The following is a 26,876-nucleotide window of genomic DNA, read 5'->3' on the forward strand; positions in this document are numbered from 1 at the left end:
TTGTTAAACATGAATACATGGTTTTCTTCAGTGTGGCATGCATAGATTCTGCTCTTTGTGTGCTTATCATACCTGCACAAAAGTATTGTCTTCCATATCCCAATGCTCACTTCTCTTTTTTTTGTATATAAATTTTGTAACCACAGACAGTCTTCAAGGTCGTATATCTGAATTATTTTCTTTCAATCACACATAAAGGTGAACTCATATATGCTCTCAAGTACATACCTAGTAAACTTTTTGTCAAACCCTGTCTTCTGATTAAACATGTGTCATATGTTCTTTGCTGCATTTTGAAAGATATGCCACAAACATAGGTGATGATGTGTATCTGGACACACATAAGACACTGCAGCCGCAATTGCGTGATCATCATCTGTAAGTAGAACTTCAGGTTGCTTCACATTCATTGTCTGTGTAAATACTCTGAACAACCACTCAAAACTTTCCTTGGTTTGGTCGTACAAAAAAACATTACCTAATATACAGCTCTGTGAGTGATGGTTCACTCCGACAAACTGCGCAAATGACCATTGTTCAGTATTAATCTTCACTGTTGTATAAAAAACAAGCACATCATTAAAGCATTCATAATCTACTCTTGACTTTGACTCTGCCCAAAACATATTCACAACATATCCATCTTCATCCAGTTGTATTGCACTAAAGATGATCACTGATTAAAGTACGAACTACATATTTCTCATTTGAAAGTCTTAACACCATTCTCGCTGGACATCCACATCTCGATTCTGGTATGCTCCTTGTTGGATTTTCACTTGACTTCTTCCAACCTTCTTTAGAACAAACATATGTCTTTCTCACTATGACACCTTGACATTTTTTGACCAAAAATACCTTCTAACACTGATGCCAAATTTTAAGGCATAACCATTGTAAAATTTATATGCAGCATCCTCATTATTAAACTGCATTCTGTCTACAGGAACAGAGTTAGGTGTACTATCATGTACATTCCAAGTGCCTGCACCTTTATCAATTGTACTGTCACGATCGCCTACCTCATTATCGAACTGCATTTCTTCTGCTGCAACATTCAAGTCAAGAGTGAATCCAATGCATGCACCCTTGTTATCATGTGCATCATTAGTGCACATGTTCACTTCTTTAGGTGCGCCATTAATATAGATGTTCACTTCTCCATATCTTTAAAATGATTGAGATAGATCATCTTCATTACAACCAGATAATAAGTTCACCACTGTTGTAAGCAAGATATCAATTTGCATTAGCAAGCACATACATTTACTATGATTTATTCAAGATGCATTGTGATCATCGCAAAAATTTTCCTCTCTTGTGGTTTCTCTCTCTTCCTTCTCTTTTCCTTTTCTAACCTCTATTTTCCTCCTTTTTTGAAGGGAGAAAAATAAAAGAAAGAAAAGAGAAAGAGAAGAGAAAAGAAAGAAAGAAAGAAAGAAAGAAAGAAAGAAAAAAAGAAAGAAAGAAAAAAAGAAAGAAAGAAAGAAGAGGAATTATTTTGCGCGGTCTCACTTGACCTTAATTTGAAAACATTTAGAAATTTAACTCACCTCCGTTTTTGAAAATATTGCGGGAAAATGGAGAGACGGGATTCGCTCGTCGGTACGAGGTTCGACCGTTCTTGGCGCCTTTACCAGGGGTAATCGAACCAAGGATCAAATCTATGCCTTTTGCTTTGCCTAAATATAATCTAAGAATTTATTCTAACTCTAAATGCACAAAGAATCATGCTTGTGCAATGCAAGAATGTATGCTCCTTTTGAAAAGATGTTTTGAAAAATTTCAAGTGTTCTGAGATGAATTTGGTAAGGGAGCGAAGAAATGTTTGAATTTAACTTTAGAACTTGAGATAGATCAGAGAAGTTCTAAGTCTTTGAAGTAAATTAGGATTGGAAGAATGAATCCTGATTTTGAGAAAAAATGATTTGAAGTTTTGAAATGAAAGGAAGTGAAATTTCAAAGTCGGAAATAGACTTTGAGTTTTGAATTTGAATTTAGGAAGAGAAATGAATACTTGAAATGGAATTGAATTTAGATTTTGAAGTTTGAAATTGGAATGGACTGAGAAATCAAATGGTATTTAAGAATATAAATGGATTTAAGAGATTCAGATTAGATCCGAAGATGGAATCGAAATCTAGAATTGGAATTGGATTCCGGATCCTAAACAGAATGAGATCCGAGATTTAGAATCCAAGATGGACTCGGGTTCTAGATCTTTAAAATGGAGTGGATCTGAAGTCTGAGATCCAAATATAGAATGGGGTTCTGGATCCTAGAATGGATTTGGATCTGAAGTCTAAGATCCAAAAGAAAATGGAATTGGATCTTAAAATGGATTTAAGACCTGGGATCTGAGATCCGATGTAAAATTGGGCTCTGGATCCTAACATGGAGAGTTTGGATCTGAAGTCTGAGATCCAAATGTAGAGTTGGACTCTGGATCCTAAGATGGATTTGGATCTGAAGTCTGAGATCCAAGGTGAAATTGGATTCTGGATCTTATAAGGAAATTGGATCTGAAGTCTAAGATCCAAAAGTGAAATTGGAGTCTAGATCCTAAGGAGGAATTGGATCTGAAGTCTGAGATCCAATATGAGTGTTGAATCCTGGATCCTAAAATGGATTTAGATTTAAATTCAGAAGATAAATCAAGAATCTCAAAGTTAAATTGAACTTTGATTGAAGTTTTGAATATAAAATGAATTTGGAATTTCAAAGTCAATTTGAACTTTGAAATCTGATTTGAATTTGAAAATATAAAAAATGACTTTGAAATCTCAAAGTTAAATTAAACTTTGAGATTTGAAAATGAAATTGAATTTGAAAATAAAAGTATGAATTGGACTTTATAAGAATTGAAGATAGATTGAGGAAGATATTTACATCACTTGGGGTTTTTGAAAAAGGAATTTTGAAAATATGGTGCAGTTCTATCCTAAATGATGAATGAATTTAAAGAATTTGAAATTGGATTTTGAAAAGCTATTCCATTCTTTAAATGAATTAAAACAAGATTGAAGATATAATACATTCTTGACTATGGTCATTGAATGTATTATATAATAATCTATATTTAAATTCAAGTGAAGAATGAAACACATTTTGTGCTTTTATAGAGTTTAAAATGAAATTAATTCTCAATATACCCTGACTATGGCCATTGGTATATATATTGAATTAATTTTAAGTTAAACTCTGATAAAAGATGAAATATTTGAAAATATGATGATTTTTGAAAAGGATCTAGTGTGGATCCAGTGTTATTTTATAAAAGATAAAAATCCTAAGTTTTGTTTACATCCTGACTATGGTCATTGATGTAAATCATCAACTTAGGATTATTTACCTCTTATGAAATGGTGCACATGTCATTCGTGTTTCACCATTGTGAGATTTGAAAAAAATAAAGGTAAAAGCATGAAAATAAGCAATTTATGATATTTACAATGCTCATTCATTCTATCTAAAACAGGGAACGTAAATTCTTTATTTGAGATCTAACTATTACAACTCCAAATAATGATATTTTCCACATATTCCCTGCAAAAACAGCTGGTTAGTATAAAGAGAAGAAAAAAATGGCACATATCCTATAGATGGGAATGGTAGAGTGCTCATTTACCAAGATATACATGATGAAAAAGATGAGAAATGATATATATATATTTTATTCATATATACATGCATATTTATATACATATATACATATGTGTGTATTCATATATATATATATATACATATGTATATGTATACATTACACATGATGTACATGCAGCATAGATGTTGATGAAATGATAAGGATATATACTGTGGTAGTGGCAAGGGGTGGGAGCAGCCGTGGGTTGCTGCAGGGATGTAGCAATGCGGACAATGCTATAGATGCAGCAGGTAAGTGTCAACAATAATTTACAGAACATATAAACTTGGTTTTAATTTGATATATATAGCCCCACAACTAACTGATCCATGATGGAAGCCAATTTTATTATTGTCAAGTCTTAGGAATAAGTCTTTGCATATCAATAGGAGCAAAAGAAAAAAAGGAATAAGCTCCTGCACAGGTTTATGCTAAGCAAAGTTCAATACACGCGAAAACACCTACGCACTTCTATTATATTCATTTGGCTCACCATTGTTCTTCATACAATACAAGTGGAGGATTCTGCTAAAATATAAAGATGGCAATGCAGAAATCTAGCCAAATGGGCTGGAGCATCAATCAAAACAACATTAGTGACCTAGCCCCCCTGTAAAGAGTTCTAAGTCTCAACATATTATACACTCCAACAAGTGACAGAGAAGTGTAAAACAACTTGATTATAATATACCATCGCCACTTGCAATAGGAAACTCTTTAGTTTCCAAGAAATGAACCACGAAACATTTTAACACAAACTTTCACTGTTACCATCTTACAAGTGGAAAGTGTGCTAAAGGAGAATATAATGCGAAACACTTCAAGCAAAAAAAAAATGTATACCGAAATCAGAACTTTCACTGCATTTCTACCATTTCAAAAAGAAAAATTGAAAAAAACAAAAGAAACCAAATCAAACCATAAGAGAAGCATATAGCAGACCTTCATGTTAGCAGGAGCATCTTGAAAGGAATCAATGAAGATATCAAACCCATATACTCTCAACAGTGTCTCAAAAGGAGAGGTCATGGAACTAAGAACTCTCAGCAAGACGCTTGCAACATATGAACATCAAGGGAATTTATCTGCAGGGTTATCATATACATCGTCAGTAGTAAAAAAAATGCCACCAAATGGCCAAGTGAGTTTGCAGCCATTTACAGAAGAATATTAAGAAATTAACCGCTTGCAGGTCATAATTGAAATAATGAAATTCTGTTATGCTGAAATAGATTAAAATCTGACAAAGATAACACGAGAAGCGCCTCTTTTAAATCCCCTTCGACACCTGGGACTGACACAGAGATGGGGGCCGAACCTGAATGCCTTATCTTCTTGTTTTATTTTAATGGACAATAACTTCATATTTGCAATATTCAGAGGGAAAAGCAAATGCAAACCAAAAGTTTAACAGGTTTTTCAAGAGAACAGTGTCTGAATCATTGTTGACACTAAAATTTTATTTTTCTGCAAGATCAACTCACCTCTCACAGCCATCATAAGGAAAAGGAAAGATAAAGGAGAAACAACACACCTATTGGAGAAGAGAAAGGTAAAATAGCACATGAAAATGAATTTACAAGTTAGCATGCAATATCTCCAGCTGGTTGTATCTTCACGACACCACTCATGCATAGATCACAGAGATCTGGATTCGTGCTTCAGTTGATCGTGATGGATGGTTCCATTGATACGAGACAGTGCCCATCAAAGAAGTAGCAAGGAAGATCATCTTAACTCTGAAGTGACTTCACAACAAATCTCAAACCTTATTATTCTTAGGCTACACCTGCTTATGCCGTAGAGTTCCCTTTTTTATTTCAAAAACATCTGATAAGCAGCTAGAAGGCAGAAGGAAAGAGGTGCAATGTGCAGCAGAAACGATCCCTTTTCACCTGTTGCTGGTTGATGATTTGATTGACAGAAACACTAACAGAGAGGGCATCCCCAAGTGTGATATTTGCTCAGAACCACCTCGGACTATAAAAACCTCATTGGATTTGGCCCTGGTACACTGCTGTAAACGTGCTCCTGGGATGAGCCACTCATCGTCAGACCAAATTGATAAAGCCCTGTATACCATAATAATGATTTTCAGCATGGTTAAATCTTTGATTATAGAACCTCAATAATTGGCACAACTTGACAAATTTTCCAGCGCACAGAGTCTTAGACATTCTTATTTGAAGATAGAATAGGGTATTACGAGGAAGCTGAATAATCCTCCAGATCTTCCCTAATGGGCTACTTTTCCCAATTCATCGATAGATATCAGATCGAACAACATTGATATCCATCAGTGAGATGGGGGTAATCCCTGTGTATATGAGAGTTTATGAAGCAGGGCTCCTAGTCGTGATGCCCTTGATCCTTTGCAGCACCGAGATCCCGATTCACAGGGGAAGAGCGTGCACTTATGCTATGACAGAGCATAATACATGCTTGTGATGAAGCTGCAGGGGATGCGCCAATGCTTGGATGAACATGATTGGTTGAGCTGCGTGATGCAGAAAATAAGAGGTGAGGTGAAACAATATAATATATAGCAGGGGACTTAAACCATCAAGGCAGTGATGCCTCCCTTCTGGGCATAATTGTGTTGGGATCTCTTCCTAACTTCTCCAGGAAAATCAGTGACATCATTGGGAGGTATTCGTAGGCAATTTCCATACATATGCATAAACTTCTTACAGAGACATTTTACCCATTGCACCAATTGTTTGATCACCCAGCTTCATGTCCGTCGCTTGCCTTATGTGTCATTCTTTTCCAACAAGCAACTCCTGCCCCCTCTCTTTTTTTTAGCATAGTGGGCATATCACGACAGACATTTATAATTTTGCAGGATGCCGATGATTATGCGATGCGCGAAATGAAAACAGGGAAAATCAAATGTAAATAGGGAAAACAGAATGAATATGGGGAATCAGGAATTATGTATTAAACAAAAGATCAATTATAAGCATGTATTCAAAACCTGCGAGAATAAGAAGGATTCAGAGATGATGAATTAGGCTTTTTGGCAGATTACCATCTAGCAATGAGACTATATACAAAAAAAGAAATGTTGAATGCTAAACAAGTTGAAGAAAACAAAACTGCAACAAAGGGGAAGATCCAACAGGCGCCAAAACAAGATATCAGTTATACATCAAGAATTTAAAAAAAAAATACAGGTAAAGAGAGAAAAGATAATATAACAGAATTAAAACATGGATGGCTTAATCAGAGAATAGCGTGAATATGATAAATCAAACAGAACCAAAAGAAAGCGTAGACAGCAGATCGAAACTAGAACAAAAATTTAACTATAAACAGGGAAACAATAATCAAAAGGGGAATAAAAAAAAATGTTGGAATTCAGAGATTCCATCGATCTCGCACGAAGGTAGGTCGATATTGTCATAGGCAATCCGATGCTACCAGATGTGCTTTAAAGAGATAAAAGCAGGGAAAATTAGATAAAAAAAAATCAAAATGACAGGAAGAAGGATACTTACTTGACCGATGGGTTTCTGAAGGAGGGAGGTGTATGAAGAACACCTTTTCAGAATGTTGCTGTAAGAGGGAGTTCCTTCGTGAAGCTAGAAGAAGGCGAAGAAGGAGATGAATGGCGGGGGCGAGGAGCGATGATGCATGAAGAAGGGTGCGAGGGTGAGGACGGGTCGTGAAGAAGAAATGGGGAGGTGAAGAAGCAGTGACCTTAGGGTTCTCCGTGTGTCTCTTTTTAAAGAGGAAGAAGGAGTTTTCGAGGGGTGAAATCGGTTGAAGATGAAGGGCGATGGAAGGTGGAGGAGTGCGATGGAGGAGAGATTTTTTTGGAGATGTAGGGTTTCGTGAAGAAGAGAATCGGGAGAAAGAGAGAGTGAAGAGAGAAATGGAGGCGGCTGAGGGAGAAAATTCGAGAGGGTCTCCCCCCCGAAACCCTAACTCGATTTGCGAGTTTTGCAAGGGTTTTTACTTTTTTTCCAAAAGAGGTCTCCCTATAAAAGACTTTTCAAAAAAACGGGTTTCTCTTAAGACCATTTCTATTTTTTTGTAATTTTCTTTCATTATTTTTGATTTTTTTGTTCTTTTCTGAGTATTTTTATTTTTTTGTATTTTTGGAATGAAAATCTGAGAAAATAAAGGCTAAACCCTAATTTTTTTTTGTATTTTTCTAAAAAGAATATTTACAAAAGTATCTTCCTGTCAGACCATTTCGGGAAAATTTATTCAAAAAAGAGGGTTTTGACCCAGGTTTTGAGAAAATGTTCGAGTTTTGACACTCGAATCGAGGAACACAATGTGATGGATCCAAACGGATGTCGAATGGACTGTCCGAGCTATTTAAAATTATTTTTGGTATTTTCTGTAATTTTAATTTAAAATTTGGATGATGAGACTCAGATTTGGATCTGGACAATGGATCCAGATCTGAAATCAATTTAAACATATGAAATGAATTTAATTTCAATAAAACTAGAGAAATGAACTGGATTTTAGATTTGAAATGACCCATTTGCTCAAAAAAATGAATTTAGGGACAGAAAGAGAATATTTAAAAGATTTTGAAAAATTTGGGGTGTTCACATGCATATAACAACAGATATTGATAAGGTTAAGCAAGTCAAAGAAACGAATGAATGAATCTCAGTATAAATGCAACAACGATTTGTTATTTGCTTATACTATGCAGCGAGTTGTTACTTACCATGCTAATAAAAGAAACGATTTGTCGTATATGTGTATTGACGATAGTGATTTAATTATATTTATGATGTTGTGAAGCAATTTCAATAAAAATCGATAAATGAGCAATGATTTGATTACAAAAATCGTCACCGCAAATGCTTAATAATGTATTTTTGCACACATATGTTTTAAAAGTCTTTCTACAAATATCTTATAAATTGATACAAGAAAACACATAATATCTTACAAATCGATATACATATCGTATAATATATTACAAATAGATATGGCAATTCAGCATAATAGCTTACAAATCGATACTACAAAACACATAATATCTTACAAATCGATATACTTAGCGCAAAATATATTACAAATCGATACGAAAATTCAGCATAATAGCTTACAAATCGATATTAACAAACAAAATAATATCTCACAAATTGGTAGTATGTTACTACAACCGCGATTTGCGACCGCATCGGACTCTGATACTAAGTGATGTCGATACACACGGGAATACGAGCCCCATGTGCTTATATATGTGGCGCTCATTGGGACCCCCGAACACGCAGTGTGGCTAACGGCCATCTTTGGGGGAGAACACACACCACCCTCCCTGAGTTGAAGGTTACAAGGTTATATAATATAATTTCCTACAAATTTAAGAAAACTTCTGATGAATGGGAATAGCTGATTCAGGTGACCTCTGGTACCTGTCAATCACAATACTGGGCAAACAAGAGCCAACCCTACAAGCATGTTCCACACCATGAATTTGCGGAGACCTTCAAATCAAACCATATTGGTCGATTTCTTCATGGCGAACTACAGAAAACCGCTTCTAAAAGAGAACCGACATCGGATTTGCAATCAAACGCCTTCAATGCAAGAAAGTGGGACGCATTCAAAATAAGCTGCTCAAGGGAGCTGTTACTGTTGAAGAGCAACATCCCAACGCATGCATTCAAAGCCGTGCAAATCCTACTGCTGGCCATCATTCTGGCAGCAACATTCTCCAAGGCGAAGGAGGAGCAGATGCCGATGGAGGAGGATCTTAACAGGTTGATGGGTGCCATATATATGCTGGTGTTGTGGTGCTGATGTTCAATGGGATGGTTGAGCTCACCATGATGATTATGAGGCTCCCTGTGTTTTACAAGCAGAGAGATTTGCAGTGCTATCCAGGGTGGGCTTTTCCTACTGCCAGTAGCACTGCTGCATGTGCCTCTCACATTGCTTGAATCTGCCATGTGGGTGTTGGTGACCTACTTCTCTGTTGGTTTTGCTCGCTCTCCAACCAGGTACGCACGCCCCTAAGGTGTGTTCATTTATGTATTGTAACAAAAAAAATGCCCCAAAGAAATAAATTGCTAAAATACATGAGAATATATTTCGTTGGGGGCAACGCGGGTTTCATACAAATCGCACCCGCTTTTTCCATGGGGCTCGTTTGTTTCATTATTATGGAATTGAAGAGTAATTCGTGAAAAAGGACATCGATTTCTAAAATGCCCTGGCATGTCCACAGTTATCGGAAGCACCTCCTTAAATGAGGAAGCTTGCCACTTCTCCTAAGAAGGGGAAGCATGGGGAAGTATGTTTCTCACTCGCTTCCCAAATCACTTCTCTTTTGTTTCTCACTTAATTTCTATTGTTTCTTACTCTTTTTTCCTCATCCCTCGTTGTTTTGTGTTTTTTCTGTTAATTCTTTTTTGCCTCTCCCTCACTTTCTCCTTGCTTCACTTCTACTTCCCACTTGTTTTCTTCATGTTTTCCTTTTTAACTTCTCTCACACTTTCACAATCGCTTCAAAAATAATCATGCTTTAAGCTCCATACTACTACTTCACGCGTTGCTTCTTGTATTCATCTAGCTTTCTGAAAACTATGGTGCTGCCATCTCAGCGGTTTAGTTAAAGTTCTTTCATATGGAGGAAGTACAAAGTGATTTGGGTATGAAAGGAGGAGAGTGGTAAGAAAAAATAGGGCCACTTGTGTTATCATAACACTTTCTTACCATGATGTTTGGACATTTGTATCACCTATGGTAGGAAAGGGAAAGAAATACATGCCAGCTCAGGAATTTCCCATAAAAACTGTGAAACAATGGGGCCCTTGGAGCATATTCGTGTCAGCGCTTGTGGGAAAGAGTCTGATTTCATAAGAAAATGGGTGTCGTTCTCTTTTTGGGATGAAACAAACCCCCACTAAATGAGCATTGATTTCCCTAGAGAATTTTCGCTACTCACAAAATTTTCCATAATCTTGCAGGTTGTTTCGTCAATTCCTGGCATGTTGTTGCATACAAGAATCTTCTATGAAATATCTCGATAGAGACAGTGCACACATTTAGAGCCGCCTGCTTGTCCAACACATGGTTTAGAAAGGATAAGCTACTGGAATTGGGTCTGGTAAACGAGCCAAACTATAGCTGAGTTTTTTTTTTTAGCTTTAGATGACCATTTAGGATGAGCCGTAACCTGAACTCGAGCTCAAGCTTGTAGCAAGAGCTGAACCGAGCTCGAGCTCTAGCTCATGCCAAGCATGATCTAGATCAGATAAGCTCGATCTGGTTCCTTGAACGAAACAGGTAAAACAATGTTTTACAAACCTATTTTCAAAACGCCAACACATGATGTGACACCTGTCCTGTTTGCTTGTAAAGTAGCTAATGAGCCTCACCCTCTGTTACAGGGACATGCCATTTCGAGTGTGTGTCCCTGGTGACATGAACGGACACGATGACATGGGCACCTACATGACACACGTGACTACTATAGTAATATTATTAATAGTGATTTACTATTTTTAACATTATTTCAATAAAAATTCATTTTTTAATTAAAATTTCAAAAATAGATTTTATTGATTAAAAATTGAAAAATTCTATCTACTCGTCCTATTTTCCAAGAAATTTTCGAACTTGCAAGCCCAACTCGCCTCACATCTCCTCGTGTCCACGTATCTTTGTGACATGGGTATCACTAAATAGGACAAGTGTCATTTTTGCGTGGCTTTGCAGATGTCACGGGCCTATTTCCTTCAATGGGCCAGCGCGGCGCGACGGTCCTTCCTTACCGCTGCAAGCCTACTCGTCAACTAGCTTGCCGGTCGCAGAAGCTTGTAATCAGAGTGCAAGAGAGAATAGAGGGAGAGAAATTGCAATCACAAGAAGCAATCACAACGAGGGTGAACAAAAGACAGTTCAACGCATTTACTTCATTCACAATTTTGCCCGCAGGCGATTACAGTTCAAGTATACAGGCTGCCCCTTCGGGGTATTGATTCACCTGAACCGGGCAGCTTACATCAGACTCAACAAAAGCAAAACAGACTCTAAGCGCAACTGTACACTGTAAGTAGCAAGGGAACATGCTCCCCCCTTCAAATCATGCGCCGTCCTCGCCACCATCTATTTCGTGGTAAGCCCTGACTTCAGCTGGGTAGCGGCTGTTCATTCAAAATACATGCTCCCACGTTGGTTCCGTTGTTTCCTCCCACTGCACCAAGTATTTCTTCGCTTGTCCCAAGTAGTTGACCTTGTGGCGAAGGATCTGACTGAGGTGCTTCTCGGCCTGTTGTGCTGCCGGGGCCCTCTGCATGATGGGAACACGTTGTGGCACACTGCGTTTCGGGTCTCCGTCATCTGGATGGAACTGCTTGAGGTTGCACACGTGGAACACCGGGTGCACCTTAAAGTCTGGGGGCAACTCCAGCTTGTATGTCAGCTTGCCCACCTTCTTTGTGATGGTGAAGGGTCCCTCATACTTTCTGAGTAGTTTGCGGTGCCGCCCGCGGAAGATGCTTGTGCGACCAGGATATAACTTCACCAACACTTGGTCTCCAACTTGGAACCCTGCGAGCCGATGGTGTTTGTCCGCCCACTTCTTCATTCTCTTTGCCGCTTTGTGTAAGAATGTCTTTGCCAACTCATTTTGCTTGTGCCAGTCGCGAACAAACTGATAGGCGAATGATGGCCTTCCCTTTTCTTGTGTGGCAAGAGTGTGTGGGGTCAGTGGCTGCTGCCCCGTGGCTATCTCGAACAGACTGTGGCCTGAAGACTCACTCTTTTGCAGATTATAACAAAACGGTGTCACATCAAGAAGCTTCACCCAATTCTTCTGATTGACACTAACAAAGTGCCTAAGGTACTGCTCTAGTATCCCGTTGATACGCTCTGTCTGCCCATCTGTCTGCGGATGGAAGCTTGTTGAAAATAGCAACTCAGATCCAAGTAGCCAAAATACTTCACGTCAGAACTTGCCCGTGAAGCGAGCATCACGATCACTCACAATGCTCTTTGGTATGCCCCAGTGCTTCACCACATGTTTTACGAACAACTCTACAGTCTTCTCTGCAGGGCACTCCTTAGAAGCTAGGATGAAGGTGGCATACTTTGAGAAACGATCCACCACAACCAAAATAGAACTGAGGCCCTCTACCTTCGGCAGACTAACAATAAAGTCCATGGAGATGCTATCCCAATGACGTTCTGGAATTGGTAGAGGCTCAAGGAGACCAGCAGCCTTCTGGTTTGTCCCCTTATCTTGCTGGCAGATGAGGCATGTCCGCACATACCCCTCAACGTCGTCTCTCATCTGCGACCAATAGTAGCCACGCTCAAGGAGTGATAAGGTCCGCTCCTGACCAGGATGACTGACCCATAGTGTATCATGACACTCCTTGAGTAGCTCTCGGCGAAGGCTTCCCCACCGTGGTACAAAGATGCGTCCCCCTTTTGTTACGAAGAGGCCATCCTGTAGCCAAAATCGCCGAGTCTTCCCTGCTTGCGCTAGAGAAACAAAGTGTTGTGCAGTCAGATCCTGCTGCGTACCCTCGCGGATGCGGCTCAGCAATGCACCCTCCAAATGCACTTCAGAAGACTCCGCGCGCGCAACTGTCAGTTTAGCCCTACGGCTCAAGGCATCCGCCACAACATTGGTCTTTCCAACCTTGTACTCCAAGGCAAAGTCGAACTCAGCCAAAAACATCTGCCATCAAAGGCATCTTGGAACGCTCCTGTCCAGAGTCATACCCGATTCTTCTTTAACAAATCTGAGAGGGGCGCAGCAATGAGGGAATAACCTTCGATGAAACGCCGATAATAGTTTGCCAAACCGAGGAATGACCGCAATTCTGGCACTTTGTTTGGCGGAACCCATTCCTGGATGGCCCTTATCTTCTGCTCATCCATACGCAGCACACCACGCCCCACAACGTGGCCAAGGAAGCTGATCTTCTCCTACCCGAAGAGACACTTCTCTCGTTTGACACAGAGGTCATTCTCCTTCAGCACCTGAAACACTGTTCACAAGTGCTTGACATGTTCCTCCATGTTGCTGTTGTAGATCACGATATCATCCAGGTAGACTACCACAAACTTGTCTAAGTAAGGGTAGAAGATCTGGTTCATTAAAGTCGTGAACGTGGCTGGAGCATTTGTCAACCCGAATGGCATTACAAGAAATTCGTAAGCACTATAGCGGGTGACGCAAGTTGTTTTCGGCTCATCACCTTCGGCAATCCTCACCTGCCAGTAACCTGATCGCAGATCTAGCTTGGAAAAGATACGGGCACTGTCTAGCTGATCGAACAAGTCCGTTATCAATGGCAATGGGTACTTGTTCTTCACTGTGACCTTGTTCAAGGCACGATAATCCACACATAACCGTTTAGAGCCATCATGTTTCATCTGGAAAAGGACCGGAGCACCAAATGGGGCTTTTGATGGACGAACAATGCCTGCGTCCAACATCTCGTCTAGCTGCCTGCGCAGCTCCTTCAGCTCAGTTGGCCCCATACGGTATGGAACCATTACAGGAGGCTTCGCTCCCGGGGTCAACTCAATCTTGTGGTCGACCTCGCGTCTTGGCGGAAGACGCTTTGGCAATTCCGGGGACATCACCCCCCGAAACTCCTCCAATAGTGGGGCTAGGGTCGGCGGCACTGCTGCTTCTACCTTCCCTTCATCTGCACGCACTGCAACTAAGAATGTCTGCTCCCCATGCTTGACACCCTTCTTCAGTTGCATTGCCGATAACACGGAAGACTTGCCTTTCTGTGTAAGGCACTGCACAATGTGTGACAGGTTTGGCCCCATGATCGTCAATGTGTTAAACTTTGGCAGCATCATAACATTCTGGCTTCGCAGAAACTCCATACCCAGAATCACCTTGAAATCGTCCAAGGGCACCATAGAGAAGTTGGCTTTGCCGACCCAACTCCCCACTTGAGTAACCACATCTCTTGCTTCACCAAGGATGGGCTTGGCCTCAGAGTTTACTGTTTTGATAGTCCTCTACTTTGGCCCAGTTTTCAAGCCCAACCGCTCTGTCTCTTCCCGCGAGACAAAGTTGTGTGTGGCCCCCGAGTCTACCATTGCTGAAGTAGACTTTCCATTCATAATGACTTCTATGTACATAAGTTCCTTACTGACCTGCATGTTCTTAGATGCACAACTTCTAGCTGCGTTAATCGATCGCATGGCCCCCATCCTTGGTTGCATGGTCTCAGTGTCACTGTATTCAGTATTGTTGCATTCTTCCTGTGCGGCATTAGCTTGCTCGTCGTCCTTTACAAGGCGCTTTAGGCACTGCCTAGCGATATGTCTATCGACGCAGAACCAACATGTCATAACCGCACCCTTATTGCTGTTGTTATGCTTTGTGAAGTTCTGTTTCTTTTCAGATTGATGGCGTGTCGATGCCTCACCTTTATCATTGCGTTGCTCATCCTTCTTGCCTCCGTGGTCAGGCTTCTTCCTAACTTTGGTTGATGGGGTGAAAGGCTTGCGCTGAGTGTCAACTAAGCACTCTGTTGCCACATATGCATCTTCCAAAATACGGGGGTTGCTCCTTTCCACTTCAGACTGTGCCCATGATTGAAGTCCCACAATGAACCGGTTGAGCATGTCATCTTCTAGCATGTTAGGTATCTCCAGCATAAGCTTCTGGAACGTTCTGACATAGTCTTGCAACGAACCAGTGTGTTTGAGCTCACGAACCATCTGGTAAGCCTGTCTCTGCGCATTTCTTGGCATGAAGTAGTTGCACAACTCTACTTTGAAGTCATCAAAGGTGTCTATCACACATTGCCCCTCTTCATGTCATTGTGCTTCCGCCTCCACCAAGCGATAGCATCCCCATCAAGTAAGGCCGCTGCAGCCTTGATCCTCAGATCTTCGTGGGTCACATTTTGGATATCCAAGTAGTCTTCTACTTGGAACAAGAAGTTCTCAATGGCCTTGTTGTCGCGAGAACCATTGAATTTTGCAGGTCTAGGTACATCAATCCTTGATGGTCTTTCACCATTTCCGCCATTTAGGGTCACCGTCCGCTGCAACGTACGATTCTTCAACTCAAGATCGGTCACTGTAGTCGTCAATGAAGTGACCTGCCCCATTAGTAAGTTCACCTGCTCTTGCAGGCTCGCCACCACATCATTCAATCCATTGAATGATTCACATGCGCGTGAAATCGCTTCATCATGCAAAGTCACATCTTCCACCAGCTTGTTAACAGTTGCAGCCAACTCTTCTTGGCCCCGAGGGGAACCCATCTCCTCAGCTTCGGCAACTGCCTTGCCTTTGGTGTTGCGCAAGTGTTGATAAGGCGCCATAATGTCTTGCTCACAAATCGCAGCCTGTCGGCGTGTCTGTCGACACCGACTCCGGAGTCCCTTCCCCAGCACGAGAACGGGCTCTAGTACCACTTGTCACGGGCCTATTTCCTTCAATGGGCCAGCGCGGCGCGACGGTCCTTCCTTACCGCCGCAAGCCTACTCGTCAGCTCGCTTGCCGGTCGCGGAAGCTTGTAATCAGATCAAGAGAGCAAGAGAGCAAGAGAGAATAGAGGGAGAGAAATTGGAATCACAAGAAGCAATCACAACGAGGGTGAACAAAAGAAAGCTCAACGCATTTACTTCATTCACAATTTTGCCCGCAGGTGATTACAGTTCAAGTATACGGGCTGCCCCTTCGGGGTATTGATTCATCTGAACCGGGCAGCTTACATCAGACTCAACAAAAGCTAAACAGACTCTAAGCGCAACTGTACACTGTAAGTCGCAAGGGAACAACGAATATCTTAGGCAATTATATTTCCTTTTGCAGCCAATAGCATTGAGTACCACCAATGGGGATACGATTGGCAATGCGTTCCTCAAATCAAGAGAAATGTTTGCAAAGCCGAATTCATTTTGGATTTGCATTAGAGCATTGTGTGGATTCTGTATACACTTCAACACGCTTTGTGCAATTGCATTGACTTATCTTAGGGGTGAGAACCTATGCCAACAACTATATTTATATAAATATAAATTTCATATTTATGCATTAACAAAATAAAAACCATCAAAATGCTAGAGTTATATTTTCAACTATTTCGTTATATGCCAAAAAAATTGAAGATTTTTCCTAAGAAAACTATACTTTTGAGTGTTTTGCTAGATTTTTCCTTGCTAATATTTTTTTTGAGAGGGATTTGTGAAATTGCCTACCATGATGCCAGAGGGTCTACACTTATGGCTTCATACATTTATGAAAAATGAGGAAATGACCAATAGAGTGTTTGAAAACTAAACTTATTAGTTATATATATATATATATATATATATATATATATATATATATATATATATATATATATATATATATATATATATATATATATATATATATATATATATATATATATATATATATATATATATATATATATATATATATTGCCACCTAGTAAAGTTTTCAAACTTTCGTCTTCATTTTTTCCTACAAATACCTGATTTTGTGCAACTAGATGCATGACATGAGTTGCGACTAGGCCCCGTTGTGGGTTGTAAGGTGTACAGTGTCACCAATTATGCTTTTGTGGGGAAATTAGGAGAATGGTTTTGTTTTATTTTTTTGTGGGGAGGAAAATCAGGAGAATATTGTTAGCTAGTATACACCTCACATGTAATGATGTATTCATGCTTGTTCTTTTAGCTCCACAAAAGGCTCACGAATATTTTGCAACCACACCGGCTGGGGATGGAAAAGTGCATGCCCCCACGTGGTGCCAGTCCCATATTGAGCACAACAAAAGGGTCTCCCCAGAGGAGGATGGTGTTGCCAGTCCAACATTTGACCCTCGCTTTCAAGCACATAAACGACTCTGTCGACATGCCTGCGGTACGTTATCCAACTCTTCGGACAATTTTAAATAATGTTTTCTATTAACAAGGTTATATATATATATATATATATATATATATATATATATATATATTGACTACTAAAGAAGGCAAGAAACTAATGAGTGGAAATCACTTTTTTCTTTAAAAACTTTGAACTTGTAGATCAAATATTACAGATGGTTTAATACTGAACACATCTACGTGGTTAGACTGTGTCCATACAACTTGTACCTAGCTATGATTTCAAGCTCATTAGCTCCGTACCTTCATTAGTAGCTAATATTTTTCTTATATACACATACATGGAAAGTTGAAACTGACAGAGGGAGTACAGGTCAGGTCCAAGCGACCTTGGATGGTCCCCACCGAGGGCGGAACAATATATGTCCTAGGGTGGGAAAGTGCCCACCCTAACCCATATGCTATGCACGAGAGGGTGGTGTATGTCCCCCCCTCGATGATTCACTGAATCCCACGTCTGTGTTCGGGGCTTTGAATGAGCACCACGTATACAAGCACATGGGGCTCGTATTCCCGTGTATGTTGACATAACTTTGCATCGGACTCTGGTGTTGTTGCAAAGACTTAAGTACTCTTTCCTGCTATTCTTCTCACTACAAAAAAACAGTTGATTAGCGACGGAATTTAGCGATGACATTATTCCGTCGCTACTTAGCGATGAATTAACGAGAGAAATGCATCTCTCGCTATAATTAGAATTTTATGAAAATAGCGACATATTATATTCCCTCGCAAAATCCGTCGCTAAGTAGCGACGAATTTTGTGAGAGAATATTTTGTCGTAATAAATATGGCATTTAGCGACGGATTATATTCTGTCACTATATAGCGACGACCTGGGCGACGGAATATATTCTGTCACCTTTTTTCGTGTTTTGAATTACGATGGCTTAGCGACGGAATTAATCTGTCGCTAAGTTGTCGCTAAATGTCGCATAATCCCTAATCCCAGCCCTCTTTTTCCTTTCTTCTTTCATTGCTCCCGCTCCCGCCCGCTACCCTCTCCCTCCTGCCGCCCTCTTCCTTCGGTCGCCCTATCCATCCCGTCGACCTCTCTGTCGGCCCCCACCGTTCGCCGGAAGTCGATCTCCGTCAACCTTTCGCCGCCACCGCCCGGAGGAAGTGCAGGTATTTCCGGGCCCCACCGTTAAATGGATTGGGGGTCGACCCCTGCGTTTTCCGGCAGAGGGTCGACTCCGCCAGGCGCTCGACCCCCTGCCGTGTCCGGTCGGGGGTCAACCCCGGCAGAGGGTTAACCCCTTGTCATGTCCGGCAGGGGGTCGACCCCGGTAGAGGGTCGACCCCGGCAGGCGCTCGACCCCGTCAAGGGGTCGACCCCCTACAGTTCCGGCAGGGGGTCCACCCCTTGCCGTGTCCGGTAGGGGGTCGACCCCGGCAGAGGCTGCGGTTTCGGCAGGGGGTCGACCCCCTGCGGTTCTGACAGGTGGTCGACCCCTTGCCGTGTCCAGTAGGGGGTCGACCCCGGCAGAGGGTTGACCCCCTGTCATTTCCGGCAGCGGGTCGACCCCTTGCCGTGTCCAGTAGGGGGTCGAACTCGGCAGAGGGTTGACCCCTTGTCATTTCCGGCAGCGGGTCGACCCTCTGCCATGTCCGGCAGGGGGTCGACCACCCGCCGTGTACGGCAGGGGGTCGATCGCGGCAGAGGGTTGACCCCCTGTCATGTCCTGTAGGGGGTCGACCCGCTGCCGAAAATGGTTTCCAGCAGCGGGTCGACCCCCTGGGGTTTCCGGCAGGGGGTCGCCCCCTGCTATTCCGGCAGGGGGTCGCCCCCCTGCTATTCCGGCAAGGGGTTAACCCCCTATGTTCCGGCAGAGGGTCGACCCCCTGTGTTCCTACAGGGGGTCGACCCCCTGCTGTTTCGGTAGGTCATTAGGTACTAGGCTTCTCAAGGCCTATGCAAGATGTTTTTATTTGCTTCGGTTTTTTTTCATGGTAACTTTATTTTAAAACAGCATTTTTTGTGCAGATTTTTCAACGGAACCAGCTCGTGCTCAGCCACTTGTGGTAAGTAAAGGACAAAAATAATACAAATCGGGTAAATACCCGTGGTGAGTAAGTGATTCAAGCGTATCACATGTTATTTAATTTATTAGATGTAACACTTTATTGTTCACACACTCACTTAGTTGTTAATATTTAGGGTTGCTTTATTGGAGTTCGGAGATCATGTTGAGCATGATTTTAATGTATGAATATTGAAGTGTTCTTATTTTTGGAGTACGAAGTCCATGCTAGGCATGGTAGTAGTTAGTGAGATATTGAAGTGTGTTTGCTGCAGGTACATGTTTGTCATTTGTTTGATATGAATGATTACAATGTATTGCAATGTTTGATGTAATTGTATCCATGCTTGCATGTAGTTACTTTCAATTTGATTATGACTTCCATGTGAAATTGTATAATGAAAGCATGTTTCAAATGATTATATCGTGTCATTAATAGTTTGCACATGAAAATATTAAGTTATCAATGCATGCATCAAAATTCTTGTTATTGTATGACATCATATATTGCATGATAAATTTGATATGTTCTTCATCATAGCATTCTGATTGTTCTCTTTTAATTCGTTAGACTATTATTCGTAACTTCATAAAAAAATGACTGCAAATCGTGAATGGATGTACCGTAGGATAGTGAACAATGAGTTATCGCATGAATATATGGATGGTGTTGACAGTTTTATTGAATTTGTAATGGCAAATGTCAGTACAGTGGATCCCACAGGTCAGATTAGGTGTCCCTGCAAGATTTGTAAGAATAATCGATTTGTAGAACCTCATAGCGTTAGACATCACCTATACAGGAAGGGTTTTGTGAGTGATTATCAGAACTGGACGTTTCATAGAGAAGAATTTAGAAACGATTTTGATGCACGAGTGAATGTGGTGCACGATAATCCATATACGAATTTGATATTTGATGTCGCAGGAACAGAACTGGGTTCTGCTATGAGTTCTAGTGATGTAATAACTGCTTTAGATGAAGAATCACCAAACGATGCAGCTAGTAGATTTTATGATTTACTTAGAGATGCTGATGAGCCACTTTGGAACGGTTGTGAGAGTCACACTATCTTGTCTGCAGTTCTTCAACTAATGAATTTGAAGTCCGAGTATAATTTGAGTCAATCATGTTTTGACCGTTTGTGCATGATTGTGAAGAGTATGTTGCCCAAAGATGAGAAATTGCCACAAAATTTCTATCTTGCGAAAGTTATGGTCAATGCTATACGTATGGGTTACAAAAAGATTGATGCTTGTCCAAATCACTGCATGTTGTATTTCAAGGAGTAGGAAAACAACATATCATGCCTGTCATGTGGGCATCCTCGGTTCAAGCCAAAGACAAGAGGCAATGGTAGCACAAGATCAAAGAAAGTTTCATACAAGTCGCTCTGCTACTTTTCTATCACTCCTAGATTGCAGCGATTGTATATGTCTTCAAGGACAGCTAAACACATGAGATGACATGCAAATAAAGTTCGACACGATGAAAACAAGATCACGCATCATGTTGACGCTGAAGCTTGGAAACACTTTGATCGTACCCATCAGAACTTCGTAATGGAAGTGCAAAATGTTAGACTCGGACTATGTACAGATGGATTTAATCCATTTGGGGGTAGATCAACTCCATACTCATGCTGGCCAGTATTTGTAACTCCATACAACCTTCTACCAAGCTTGTGTATGAAACGTTCAAATCTTTTCTTGTCTCTGTTGATCCCTGGTCCGACCTCACCTGGCCAAAATCTTGATGTATATCTAAGGCCATTGATTGATGAACTAAAAGTACTGTGGGATGACGGTGTTACCACGTATGATGCCCACAAAAAACAAAATTTCAACATAAAGGTTGTTGTTCTATGGACAATCAATGACTTCCCTGCATATGGTATGCTATCTGGTTGGAGCACACATGGGAGGTTGGCTTGTCCGTACTGCTTGGAGGATTTCAAAGCTTTTAGATTGAGGCATGGAAGGAAGCCTTGCTGGTTTGAGTGTCATTGTCGATTTCTATCCAGCGACCATCCATTCCAACGACAAAAAAATGTGTTTAAACCGGGCACAACTGAAACGAAAGGTCCATCCTCAAGATTGTATGACATAGAGATTCTAAGAAGATTGCGATATTTTCCAGATGTATTAACAGATGCCCGATGTCCTACACCCTTCCGTGGATTTGGAAAGGATCACAATTGGATGAAGAAATCTATTTTTTGGGAACTACCGTATTGGCCGACCCTATTGATACGACATAATTTGGATGTGATGTATGTGGAGAAAAATGTGTTTGATAATGTGTTCAATACAGTAATAAATGTTAAAGGAAAAATGAAGGATAATCCGAAGGGCCGTATGGATTTAAAATTAATATGTAAAAGACCAGAATTGGAACTCAAAGAGTATAATGGCAAAGTACTGAAACCAAAGGCAAAGTACGTGCTCGGACCTGATCAAATAAAACATATATGTCAATGGTTGAGACAACTGAGATTTCCAGATGGATATGTCTCTAACATTGCTCGGGTTGTGAAGATTGATGATGGACAGTTATATGGGTTGAAGAGCCATGATTGTCATATCTTTATACAACGATTGATACCCCTAGCATTCCATGATATGTTAGACAAACCTATATGGGGGGCATTGTCTGAGTTGAGCGGATTTTTCAGAACATTGTGCTTATCGGAGGTCGTAGTATCAGATTTAAAGAATCTCGAGGACTCTGTCATCACCACTGTTTGTCTGCTAAAAAAGATATTTCCGCCAGCATTTTTCGATGTTATGGAACATTTGATCATACATCTGCCATATGAACTAAGGGTTGGTGGCCCTGTGCAATATCGATGGATGTACCCATTTGAAAGGTATATGTTTTTTTATATTTGTCTCTTTAATAAAGATATTTAAATTTTGAAATGTATATTCTTGTCAGATGCATGTTCGACCTAAAAAAAAAGGTTCGTAATAAAGCAAGAGTAGAAGGTTCTATTTGTGAGGCTTACACTTTAGAAGAGATTTCAAATTTCTCATTTATGTACTTCGAACCTCATATTCCAACACGTTACACATGTCTGCCCCGTAACGATGATGGAGAATAAGTAACTGTAGCTGACAAGCTGTCGATATTTCAACCACTTGGGCATGCATTTGATAGTTGTCGATCAAGGCTATTGACAGATCGAGAGCAAAACGCAACACACATCTATATTCTTTTTAATTGCTCAGCGATCGACCCATACATCGAGTAAGTATATGTAGATGCAACACAATTATAAATCCTTTTATGTTCTATATGTGGATACATGGATCGGTAATATAAGTATTTGTGGTTTGCAGACGATTTGATCTGGAGTTGCAAAGAGAAGTTTGATATCTCACTGATGCAGAAGTACAAAAAGAACGTGAAACTAAGTTTGTGGAGTAGTTGAAACAGTTGGTAAAAAAGCTAACATAAATTTTGTACTTATAAACAACACTAAGTTACTTAATTGATCGTGATCACAATCATTGTTTATGTCTGTGCGTAGGTCCGCCATGGTGAGGTTAAAGATCAAGGAATATATGATTTAGAAAATGGTCCGACCAAAGTTGTGCAATGCTACAACGGGTACATCGTAAATGGTTATCGATTTCATATAAAAGATTACGGTATAAACAAATCAACGATAAATAGTGGCGTGTGTGTCAAGGGTAGCAACTACGGTGAAAATGAACATGATTACTACGGTGTTATAGAGGAAATAATGAAGTTGACTTACTTAGGCATAAATAACAGGGTAACTTTATTCAAGTGTCATTGGTTTGATCCAACTGCAACAAGACTCGACAAAGCTTCAGGCATTGTGGAGGTGAATCATAAATCCAGGTTTGGAACATATGAACCATTCATATTAGCCTCACAAGCTCAACAAGTTTATTATACTTCATATCCGAGTATAAAAAAGTTAGATAGAAATGAATGGTGGGCAGTTTGCACGGTGAAGTCTAAACTATACCCCGAGTATGATCAGTTATAGGAAGATGAGTTAGCTGAAGACAGTGATTACTATCAATCAGATGATGTCTATGACTTCGCTTATGGTCACAATGTTGCGCATGATATGCATGTCATATCTCCATTGGCCGATGAAACATTCATAGAGGAATGTGATCCAAATGATGTACCAAGTGGATGGGCAAACAATGAAGAAGAAGAAGAAGAAAGTCAAACTGGTGATGAGGAAGAATTCTCAAACTAGTGAGCAAAATCTTGTACTACAAACCTCTATTTAAATGCATCGCAGTACTTGATGTGAATGATTTGAATTATTTGAATGTATTGTAATACTTGATGCGAATGAATGAGTTGTATTGCAATACTTGGTGTGAATGATTAAAAATTTTATTTGAATGTATTGTAATACTTTATACGAATGATTCGAATACATTGCAATACTTGATGTGAATGATTTGAATTATTTGAATGTATTGTAATACTTGATGCGAATGCATGAGTTGTATTGCAACACTTGATGTGAATGATTAAAAATTTTATTTGAATGTATTGTAATACTTGATACGAATTATTTGAATGCATTGTAATACTTGATGTGAATGATTTGAATTATTTGAATGTATTGTAATACTTGATACGAATGATTCGAATGCATTGCAATACTTGATGTGAATGATTTGAATTATTTGAATGTATTATAATACTTGATACGAATGATTCGAATGCATTGCAATACTTGATGTGAATGATTTAAATTATTTGAATGTATTGTAATTTATGCAACGAATGATTTGAATTATTGCAATACTTGATATGAATGATTTGAATTATTTGAATGCATTGTAATACTTGATGCGAATGATTTGAATGAATTGCAATGCTTGATGTGAATGATTTGAATGCATTGCAGTACCTAATATGAATGATTTGAATTGTAATACTTGATGCGAATGACTTGAATGTATTGTAATACTTGATGTAAACTATTTGATTGTATTGTATGACATATGTTATTTGTTAGAATATGGTCCATGGAGGTTACAGTGGTCGCTTATCCAGTAGTAGCCAGACCCAACCTTCATCTTCACGGGCTCCTGTGATAGGTATATTGATTAACTAATTGGATGCTTGATTAGTTCAAATACGCATTCTGAGAACTTCTAACGTATTTTTTTACAGATGATGTTTCGCCTATACACGACCCACCTACACCAGTTGACCACACAAGTCAGGAGCCAACACAGGAAGCAGGGTCTTCTCAGTCTGGCACAAGAAGACTCATTCGAATAGTGTATATCGATAATCGACCGTAAGTATTTTGTTTTCAATTATTGCATATCTTATAAATATTTTATATTGATATTTACTGTGTAACAATTCATGTGCAACATGAGGTTTGAGCCACAAGAAGTAGTACGGGAGATTAGGAATTCACTTCTTCAACATCTACCAGGACTGGTTGCTCAATGGAAAGAGTACCCAAAGGAGGTGTTAGACAGATTGTGGTCCTCATTCACGGTATACAGTTGTTCCTCATAGTTAATGTGTTTCATATTTAATTTTTTTAAGTAATGTCTACTAACTTTATGAAAATATTTGTAGGCTTCGAATCGCTTCGCAACTACGGTAGAAGAAAATGATGCAAGGAAGGTGTGGTAAAAGGTGGCTGCCAATCGATTTGCAGACATGTTGCACACTATGAAGACTGCAACAAAAAAAACATCTGGCGTAATAGATGATCCACTACAGTGGAAGGGCCATGACCCTATTACTATCAGGAGAGATTATTGGGATGAAATGTGCGATAAGTGGGCGGGAGATGCATTTCGAAATCGCTCTGCAAAGGCTGCACAAAATTGAGCGAAAATGCCCGAAGCCCATCTACACACAGGTGGATCTAAGACATTTGGGAGCCACCTGAAGAAAATGGTAACTCATCAATATATAATATTAATTTTATAAGTATTGTTGCAAACTTGTCAACTAAATCTTTTGTCCTTTAACTTCGTAGGAAGTAGAAAAGGGAGGCATTGTACCATATAAGGATGTGTTTGTTGAAACACATAAACGGAAGACCACGGGAGTCTCTGTATCAGAGAAGGCGAGAACGACAATGATATGTATTTATTCTATTAATAATCATTGCAATATATATGCAAGTTATCATAATGTTATCATTAATTATTAATGCATACTTTAAACATTATTTTGTAGGAGGCATATGAGCAACAAATGGTAGAGCGATATGGCGATGACGCTACTCAGCATCCATCATTTGATCCTACAGCACGGGTGACTGCAGCAGGTGAACCCAAAAAAGGTCGCGTGTTCGGGTTTGGGAGTAATATGAACATTTTATCAGTTATTGCTTCTTCCAGTTACGGCTCACTGACTTCTTGCGCCGACATAAGCTCCAAGCAGCAGACTATTCTTTCCGGTGATGATATACGCCAGATCGTTACGGAATCACTGAATAACTACTTCCATGACACCGTCGCCCCCTTTCTCCGAAATGAGATCAACAATCTTGTTCTGAACAAGAGATCTTCGATTCTAGGTCCCTCTCAGGTATAATCACATATTCAGTTTTTTGTCTGCCTTAGAACACATATGAGCATAATGGAATCACATATATAACTTTTTGCCTGCCTTAGAGCACATATGAGCATGATAGAATCACATATAGAGTTTTTTGCTTGCCTTAGAGCACATATGAGCATGCTATAATCACATATAAAGTTTTTTGCTTGCCTTATAGCACATATGAGCATGATAGAATCACATATAAAGTTTTTTTTACTGCCTTAGAACATATATGAGCATGCTATAATCACATATTCATTTTTTTGACTGCCTAAGAACACATATGAGCATGTTATAATCACATATTCAGTTTTTTGACTACTTTAAAACACATATAAGCATGCCAAAATTACATATAGAGTTTTTTTACTGCCTTAGAACATATATCATTCATGATAGAATCACATATAAAGTTTTTTGCTTTGCCTGCCGTAGAGAACATATGAGCATGATAGAATCACATATAGAGTATTTTTGTCTGCCTTAGAACACATATGAGCATGCTATAATCACATATTCAATTTTTTGACTGCCTTAGCATACATACGAGCATGATCGAATCACATATATAGCTTTTTGTCTGCCTTAAAACGCATATGAGCATGGTAGAATCACATATAGAGTTTTTCTAGCTGCCTTAGAACTCATCTGAGCATGATATAATCACATATAAAAAAATTTTAATGCCTTAAAACACATATAATTCATGATAGAATCACATATAGAGTTTTTTGCTTATCTTAGAGCACATATGA

The 26,876-nt window shown here is 39.8% G+C and overlaps 1 pseudogene; it reads left to right on the forward strand.

Annotated features, from left to right (window-relative positions):
- Positions 1 to 26,876, forward strand: part of LOC149840190 (ABC transporter G family member 45-like) — a 133,496-nt pseudogene that overhangs the window by 27,144 nt on the left and 79,476 nt on the right.

This window comes from Nuphar pumila, chromosome 4 (assembly GCF_984573655.1).
Source record: "Nuphar pumila chromosome 4, dmNupPumi1.hap1.1, whole genome shotgun sequence".
Taxonomy (NCBI): domain Eukaryota; kingdom Viridiplantae; phylum Streptophyta; class Magnoliopsida; order Nymphaeales; family Nymphaeaceae; genus Nuphar; species Nuphar pumila.